Source organism: Zea mays, chromosome 2 (assembly GCF_902167145.1).
Source record: "Zea mays cultivar B73 chromosome 2, Zm-B73-REFERENCE-NAM-5.0, whole genome shotgun sequence".
NCBI lineage: Eukaryota > Viridiplantae > Streptophyta > Magnoliopsida > Poales > Poaceae > Zea > Zea mays.
In genome coordinates, this window is record NC_050097.1 from 173,911,086 (window position 1) to 173,919,762 (window position 8,677).

General features: G+C 39.9%; 1 long non-coding RNA gene across 1 annotated transcript; it reads left to right on the plus strand.

Annotated features, from left to right (window-relative positions):
• The first annotated feature begins 7,486 nt into the window (after nt 1-7,486).
• Nucleotides 7,487-8,459, plus strand: LOC103647305 (uncharacterized). Its single transcript, XR_562749.3, has 2 exons — nt 7,487-7,693; nt 7,987-8,459. It is a non-coding gene; the product is annotated as an uncharacterized lncRNA (long non-coding RNA).
• The last annotated feature ends 218 nt before the right edge of the window (nt 8,460-8,677 follow it).

Genomic DNA, 8,677 nt, shown 5'->3' on the forward strand with positions numbered 1-8,677 from the left:
TTATCCCTTAGATGTGACAATATTTCTACAGCCATGCAATCAAGATTACTGAACAAATATAGACATAGACCCAAGTTTCAATCATAGGCTAAAAACCTTGACACCGTATAACAACCATATCCTCAGTTCTTCACAGAGACTTCACCACACGAGGGAGCCAAGTTATTGCATTGGTTCAATGAACCAAACAAGAAGTTTGTGAATACACACACATCACTTATAATCATGGTCTCAGTGCCGAATTTCTCGCTCCACTTCAAGAATGAAGAGTGAAGGTCGTACACCTACAAAGGTTGTGATCTATTACACCATCGAAACTAGTTCAACTACTGACCAACCACTAATACCAAAAAAGACCTAAGGAACAACCAACTAATTGTTATCCAGGCAAAATCAAGTAACCTAGATAACAGATTCACAACCAAGCAAATTTTGAACCAGGTTCATGCATTAACCAACTAATTGGTATTCGGGCAAAGTCAAAAGTTCTACTAGTAGCTTGCAACTAACAAATCTACACAAGTATTTATGATATGATAGACCTTTTGTGGATCCATGACTAAGACCTCTCACAAGCATCATCCAATAGTAGTGGACCTCTTTGTAAGTGCAATCAACCCCGATTGATGGTTTTGGTGATTAAATGACAAAACAAACAGAGTTTCTAACAAGTTTGCTTCTAGCATGTATTCAGTTATCTTAATGACAGGAGTAGCATAGATTCCATATCTATAGAAAGGGTAGAGCACTGAAGATTAAATATATACATCATATGGCGTGATTCAAGTGCTTATGAATGACGACCGTTTAAATTTTACAATTCTTGAGTCGTAGGATTCACCATTCAATTAAGAGGGATCCACAAAATATGAGTAAGTTGTTGTGATGAGCTCAGTGTAACTCTCTTCAAAATTCTCTAAGAAAACTTGATTTTTTGATCATGAATGCTCTTGGAAAAGCTGGTCGAATTCTCCACTCAGCCTTCCCCAAGGTTGTGTTCAGTTTTCTGAAAACCAGCTCAGCCGGTTTTTGCCCTGGCCCACTTTTCTACTCTGCCAGCCAAAAAGTTGTGTTCAGCTTTTTGAAAACCAGCTCAACCGGTTTTGGCTCTGGTCCACCCACCTACTCAGCCAGCCACTGAACCAAAAAACAGATTGGCAGAAACCGGTTCAGTCGGTTTTAGGACTGGCTCAGCCGATTTTCAGTCAGAAAAGTCCAACGACCACCAGCTTTTGGGGGATCCTTTATGTACCCCTTTTCCCTCTCTCTCTTCATTCACTCCTGCCCATCCATGAATTCTTGGCTGACCTACACTCAAACATGAGCATTCACTTCACCTCTCACCCCAAATCGCGTTCCCTTCAATCATTTGGAGGACCCTTGGTGTGAGGTGAAGTTTGTTTAACTCGTTGGTGATTTCATCTCTATTCTTCCTTTCTCTTCATCTATTGAGCTCATTGAAAACTTGAATCTTGTGCGGATTTATTACTCTTGGAACCATGGTTTCCTTAACGGATAGAGGTTGCTTGGGAGTCTCCAAATTTATGGACGACCCCAAGAAGTTTGTATCACCCGCTCATTGAGCTAAGTTAAGAAGAGATTGCCTTGACCTTGGTGGTTGGCTTGTGGAGGATTATGGTTGGAAAAGACCCGGCCCTTTGTGGGCTCCTCAACGAGGAGTAGGACATCTTTGTGGTGGTAGCCGAACCTCGGGTCAAATCATGTGTTCTTGTGTTCTTGTTGTGTCTTGAGAAGTGCTTTAAATTGTTGGTCAGTCCATCTTTGTTTTATCTTGTGTGTGAATCTTGTGGACTCGGTTCACATCGATTTGACACCCATTCGAGTGGATCTTCTTTAGGGCAAGATATAAGAAAGAATCTCTCATTACTCCATGCTATTTGTGTAACTATTTATCTAATCTAAGGTGAGCCGGTTCAAACCTGTTCAGCTGGGAATAATACCAGTTGAACCAGTTTGCACCAGTGCAAATTGAAATTTGTCACTATCTCGAAGTTTTTGGTGAGAAATTTTAGGTATAGCATATTCACCCCCCTCTAGGCTACTTTCAATTGCTATCAAAGCGTCGTGCCTCGTTTTACGCTTAACCGCATGAGGAAACGATCATGTCTACAAAAAGGTTGACTCCTCATCAACTATTTGCCAAGATTCAACAACACGAATCCGAAGAAGCCCCAATCAAGACAAGAGACTCTCATGCCTTGATTTCAAATGAACAAGATTCTTTCAAGAAGAGCAAAGACCACAAGTCAAAGAAAGTGGTCGAAACATCAAGTGATGAAGAATGTTCAAGTGATGAAGACACGACTATGTTCATCAAAACTTTCAAGAAATTTGTAAGGAAAAATGATAAGTATCAGAGAAAAGGACAGAAGAGAGCATGTTATGAATGTGGCCAAACCGGTCATTTCATTGCGGATTGTCCAAATAAAAAGGAACAAGAAGCTAAAAAGGACTACAAAAAGGACAAGTACAAGAAGGGAGGCAAGAACAAAGGATACTTGAAGAAGAAGAAGTATGGCCAAGCTCACATCGGTGAAGAATGGAACTCCGACGAGGAGAGTTCTAGCTAGGAAGAAGAGGAAGAGGTGGCAAACATTGCCATTCAATGCACCTCGACTTCGCGACTCTTCACCAACCTCTCCAACGACTCCTACACTCCTACTTGCCTCACGACAAAAGGAGATAAGGTACATTTATTTAATGATGGTTTTACATATGATGATGTTGATGAACAACTTGCTATGAAAAATAAAATGATTAAAGAATTTGGCTTAAATGGATATAATGTAATCACTAAACTAATGGAGAAGCTAGATAAAAGAAAAGCAACTCTGGATGCTCAAGAAGACTTACTCATCCTTGAAAAGGAGAGAAACCTAGAACTTCAAGGGTTGCTATCCAATAAGGATGAAATGCTTGAAGTATTAACTAAGGAAATGTCTTTAGTCAAAATAACTATAGAGGATAAAGAGAAAGAAATTGCTATTGCTAAACCCTCTATAGTTAGTCTTGCAGATGCAAAAGAAGCACTTAAATTGAGCTTATCAAGCTTAATGGTTCAAAATCAAGAACTTCAAGTGCAACTTGAAACATGAAAGAACTTCATCACTTCATCTTTAGTGGCAGATTCTAAAGCTAGCTCCTCTAACTCTAGTACTTGTAAACATTATTCAAAATATCATGCTTCTTGTTGTTTGACTAACCATGCAAGGAAGAACAACTCAAAGGTAGAGGTCAAGCAAATATTGAAGGAATGCTCTAGCAATGATGGGTCCAAGAAAGTTGAACCCAAGTACAAACCTTTGAAGCCCAACAATGGGAAAAAGGGACTTGGGTACAACACATACAAGGTGAACCCTAGCATAAAGCATAAGGGGTGGAGATCCCCTAAGTTCATAGAAGGAACTACCCTCTATGATGCCTTGGGGAGGATCCACTCTTCAAATGACAAGTCAACTCAAGTGAAGGTGAACTTGAGTAACACAAAGGATAAAATGAAGAATGTTGTCTCCACAAATGGAGAGAAGTATAAAGTTCCTATCTCTCACTCCTACCTTTGTGATTATATGTTAACATGGGATTCAGAAAAATTAGTTGTGAAATATGTGGGTGCCTACACTAAGAGAAAGGTTATGAAAAGGAGTGTGTGGGTACCCAAGGCAATAACTAACACTATAGGACCCAATTCAATTTGGGTACCTAAAAGCATAGCATAAACTTGTTTTGCAGGTCTATTTCCTCCGGTTGGTCAAGCTGGGTGCTTGACAATGGATGTACAAATCACATGACCAGGGAGAAATACATGTTTCACTCCTTGCAACTAACTTAAGAAGCACAAGAAATCGTGTTTGGAGATACTGGCAAGAGTGAAGTGATTGGTATTGGTAATATCTCCATCACTGACCATCAGTCACTTTCAAATGTTTTGTTAGTTGATTCATTAAGTTATAATTTGCTGTCCGTTTCACAGCTTTGTGGAATGGGATATGACAGCCTGTTTACTAATGTTGATGTGAAAATCCTTAAAAGGGAGGATTCCTCTATTGCTTTTACGGGTCGCTTGAAGGGCAAACTCTATCTTGTTGATTTCACAACAAGTAAAGTGACGCATAAGACTTGTTTAGTGGCAAAATCCGACAAGGGTTGGCTTTGGCATCGCCGGCTAGCTCATGTTGGCATAAGGAATTTGGCCAAACTTCAAAACGATAATCACATCATTGGACTAACAAATGTTATGTTTAAGAAAGATAGGATATGTGGCGCATGTCAGGCAGAAAAGCAACATGGCGTCCCACATCAACCAAAGAATGTGGCCACTACTAAGAGGCCATTGGAGCTTCTTCATATGGACCTCTTCGGACCCGTGGCCTACATAAGTATTGGTGGCAGTAAGTATGGATTAGTCATTGTTGATGATTTTTCTCGCTTCACCTGGGTTTTATTTTTAAGTGATAAAGGTGAAACCCAAGAAACATTGAAGAAGTTTATGAGAAGAGATTAAAATGAGTTTGAGTTAAAGATCAAGAAAGTGAGAAGCGACAATGGAACAGAGTTCAAGAATACAGGTGTTGAAGAGTTCTTAGGCAAAGAAGGGATCAAACATGAGTTCTCGGTTCCCTACACCCCACAACAAAATGGTGTGGTGGAAAGGAAGAATCGAACACTTATTGAAGCCGCCAAAACTATGTTGGATGAATATAAGACACCTAACAACTTCTGGGTAGAGGCTGTCAACACCACCTATCATGCAATCAACCGCCTCTACCTCCATAAGATTTATAAGAAGACTGCTTACGAGCTTCTCACTGGTAACAAACCTAAAGTTGATTACTTTAGAGTTTTTGGTTGCAAATGCTTTATTCTCAACAAGAAAGTCAAGAGCTCAAAGTTTGCTCCTAGAGTGGACGATGATTTCTTGCTTGGCTATGCATTAAATGCGCATGGATATCATGTTTTCAACAACACCATTGGTCTTGTTGAAATAGCAATAGATGTGATGTTTGATGAATCTAATGGCTCATAAGGGCATATTTCTAGTGATATTGCAGGAAATGAAAAATCACCTTGTGAGGCTATAAAGAAGCTTGCAATAGGTGAAGTGAGGCCACAAGAGAAGGACAATGATGAAGGAAGAATTTGGATGACAAATGAGGTCATTGATGTGAGCACAAAGGTGGTGGGTGATAAATCATCCACCCAAGCAAACACACCAACCTCAAGTCATCCAATTCTTGAAGAAGTTGTCCAACCACAAGAGATGCCAATCATTGAAGAAGATGAGCAAGATGTGGGTGTTGGTGAAGTTCCTCTTGAACAAGAGAATGATGATGGGCAAATTCAAAGACAACCATTAGTGCCCCATCCTTGAGTTCACCAGACCATCCAAAGATATCATCTAGTGGATAATATTCTTAGTAGCATCAAGAGAGGGGTAACAACTAGATCCCGTTTAGCAAATTTTTGTGAATTTTACTTGTTTGTTTCCTCTCTTGAGCCACTTAATGTAGAAGAAGCACTAGGTGACCCAGATTGGATAATTGCAAAGCAAGAGGAGCTCAATAACTTTACTTGGAATCAAGTCTGGTCCTTAGTGGAAAGACCCAAGCAAAATGTGATTGGAACCAAGTGGTTCTTCCGAACTAAGTAAGATGAACATGGTGTAGTCACGAGGAACAAGGCACGGTTAGTTGCTCAAGTTTTCACTCAAGTGGAGGGACTTGATTTTGGGGAAACCTATGCACAAGTAGCAAGGTTAGAGTCAATAAGAATATTAATTGCCTATGCTACTAATCATGATTTCAAGTTGTATCAAATGGACATCAAGAGTGCATTTCTAAATGGGCCACTACAAGGGTTGGTCTATGTGGAGCAACCGCCAGGCTTTGAAGATCCAAAGAAGCCAAACCATGTCTTCCTCCTCCACAAAGCGCTCCATGGGCTTAAACAAGCCCCTAGAGCTTGGTATGAATGTCTTAAGGATTTCTTGCTTAAAAATGGTTTTGAAATAGGAAAAGCTGACTCTACTTTATTTACTCGCAAAGTCGATAATGAATTATTTGTGTGCCAAATATATGTCGATGACATTATATTTGGTAGTACTAATGAGAAATTTTGTGAGGAATTTAGTAGGGTGATGACAAATAGGTTCGAGATGTCTATGATGGGTGAGCTCAAGATCTTTTTGGGATTTCAAGTGAAGCAGCTAAGGGAATGAACATTTCTATGCCAAACTAAATATACTCAAGATATGTTGAAGAAGTTTGGTATGGCAAAGGCAAAGCCCATCAAGACCCCAATGGCATCAAATGGGCATCTCGGCCTCCATGAAGGTAAACCTATAGATCAAAAGCTCTATAGATCCATGATAGGTTCATTACTCTATTTGTGTGCATCTAGGCCCGATATTATGTTAAGTGTGTGCATGTGTGCTTGTTTTCAAGCTAATCCAAAAGCGTGCCATCTTGTAGCCGTTAAAAGAATCTTAAGATACTTAGTTCGCACCCAAAACCTAGGACTGTGGTATCCTAAAGACTCCTTTTTCGATTTACTTGGCTATTCTGACTCAGATTATGCCGGTTGCAAAGTAGATCGGAAAAGCACTACAGTGACTTGCCAATCCTTGGGCGGTCCTTAGTGTCTTGGAGTTCTAAGAAACAAAATTGTGTTGCACTTTCAACTACAGAAGCTGAGTACATAGCAGCTGGTGCATGTTGTGCTCAGTTGCTATGGATGAAGCAAACTCTAAGAGACTTTGGTTGTGAGTTTAACAAAATTCCGCTATTGTCTGTTAATGAGAGTGCCATTAAACTTGCAAATAATCCTATGTAACACTCTAGAACTAAACATATTGATATTAGACATCATTTTTTGAGAGACCATGAAGCTAAAGGAGATATCAAATTATTCCATATGAGCACCGAAAATCAACTAGCCGATATCTTCAGTAAACCTCTTGATGAGACTAGGTTTTGTTTTTTTAGGAGTGAGTTAAATATCTTGGATTCTTGAAATGTGTCTTGAAAAATAGCACATAAATATTTAGCGTTGTGCATGCATGCTTGTAATGCTAAATTGTTGGCTTAAAACCTTGTTCTTTACATTTAAAATCTTGTTTTTCTTGTTTAAAATGTTTAAGATGGTTAAAATATAAATCTTGCTTGTGAACTTAGGCCAAATAGGTTTTTTTTGAAACCTGGTCGAGTAAACCGGCTCAGCCGGCCACTCAACCGGTTTCACTCTGGTGAAAACCGGCTCGGCTGGCCTCAAAACCGGCTCAGCCGCTTTTCTGCCTCTATTAGCTGATTGCTCTGTTTGCCAGTCTACGCAGCAGGTTTTCTGCAGACAGTCTTCAGCTTTTCTACAGGCTTTTCTACAGCAAAACCGGCTGAGCTGGTATTTGGACCGACTGAACCGGTTTTTGACAGAATGGTCAGCCAGTAGACGCCTTTTTCCTCTCTTCTCCACTCTTCTTCTCTCACTCCTCAGTCTTTCTCTTAGCCGAGCGCCCCTCTTCTTCTTTCTCGGTTTCTTTCACTCTCCACTCAAATCCACTCAAAATACTCTCAAGTTTGCCAATTTTTTGGGAGAAAATTTATGGGGCTGCTCCCCTTAAGCTCCTCCACACTTTCCCTCCATCTTTTTGAGATTTGACTGGATGAATCTCTAGATCGAGGTAACTCCATTGTTCTTCATTCTTGTGACTCAATCTATGTAGTTAGTGTATTTCTTGTGATTCCCTTCGAGGAGTAGTAGGGGTTGGATGTTTGAATCAATCCTCAAATGGTTCTTTTTAACATGGACATTTTTGTGAAGGTAAATCAGTGTGTATTGCTCATGATAGTTGAACCGTTCACTTGAACGGTTGAAATACGTGTTCAAAATCACTCTTGGTTCTCTTCACATATGTTCTTTAATTCCTTGAAAATCATTACTTCTCTAACCTTATGTGTCTCGTTTGGACTCAAGGATGGTTTGTCGCCGAAATCCTTCAGTCATTGAATCTGACTCTAATGAAGACTCCCTAGAGATTCATGAGGAGGTACCCACAAGGTCTAGGTCCAAGCGAGGAAGAGGCTCTAGAAATGTTGTGATGGGAGCTGAGGCCTCTGGGTCTCAGAGTGGTCGCGGGCGTATGACTCGAACTCCTAGTCGCTCTCGCCCTACTGCAAATCCACAGGCCTGGGAACCTTCAAGCAATGATGAAGGTGGTAAAGACGATGTTACTGATCTTCCTCTTCTAGATGCTCCCATTGTCAGGGGTCTAGTTCTGCATAAGGCCCAAGCCAGAAGATCTGCGAATGAGGAGATCACTGATTTTAGTGCCAGTGGAGGCTCGACACCTCTTCATGACATGCGCTTCCAAAATCCAGCTTGTAATACCTACTTTGTAATAAAAATCTAAAAAGAGAAATTTCATTTCTTTATATATTTGTGAGTCATCTATATTCATCATTTCATGTGGACACCTCACTTACACCAATAAATAATCAACAAAAGACACGCAACTAAATTATGCATCATGCTGGGAATTTACTTTGTGTGCATTTTATGACAATATAAAGATAATGTGACAAGAAAATATTAAAGTCTCAAGTGGAATTTAGAATATACAAGAGATTTTTAGAATTTATAAAAGAGAGCGAGAAATAATGGTCAA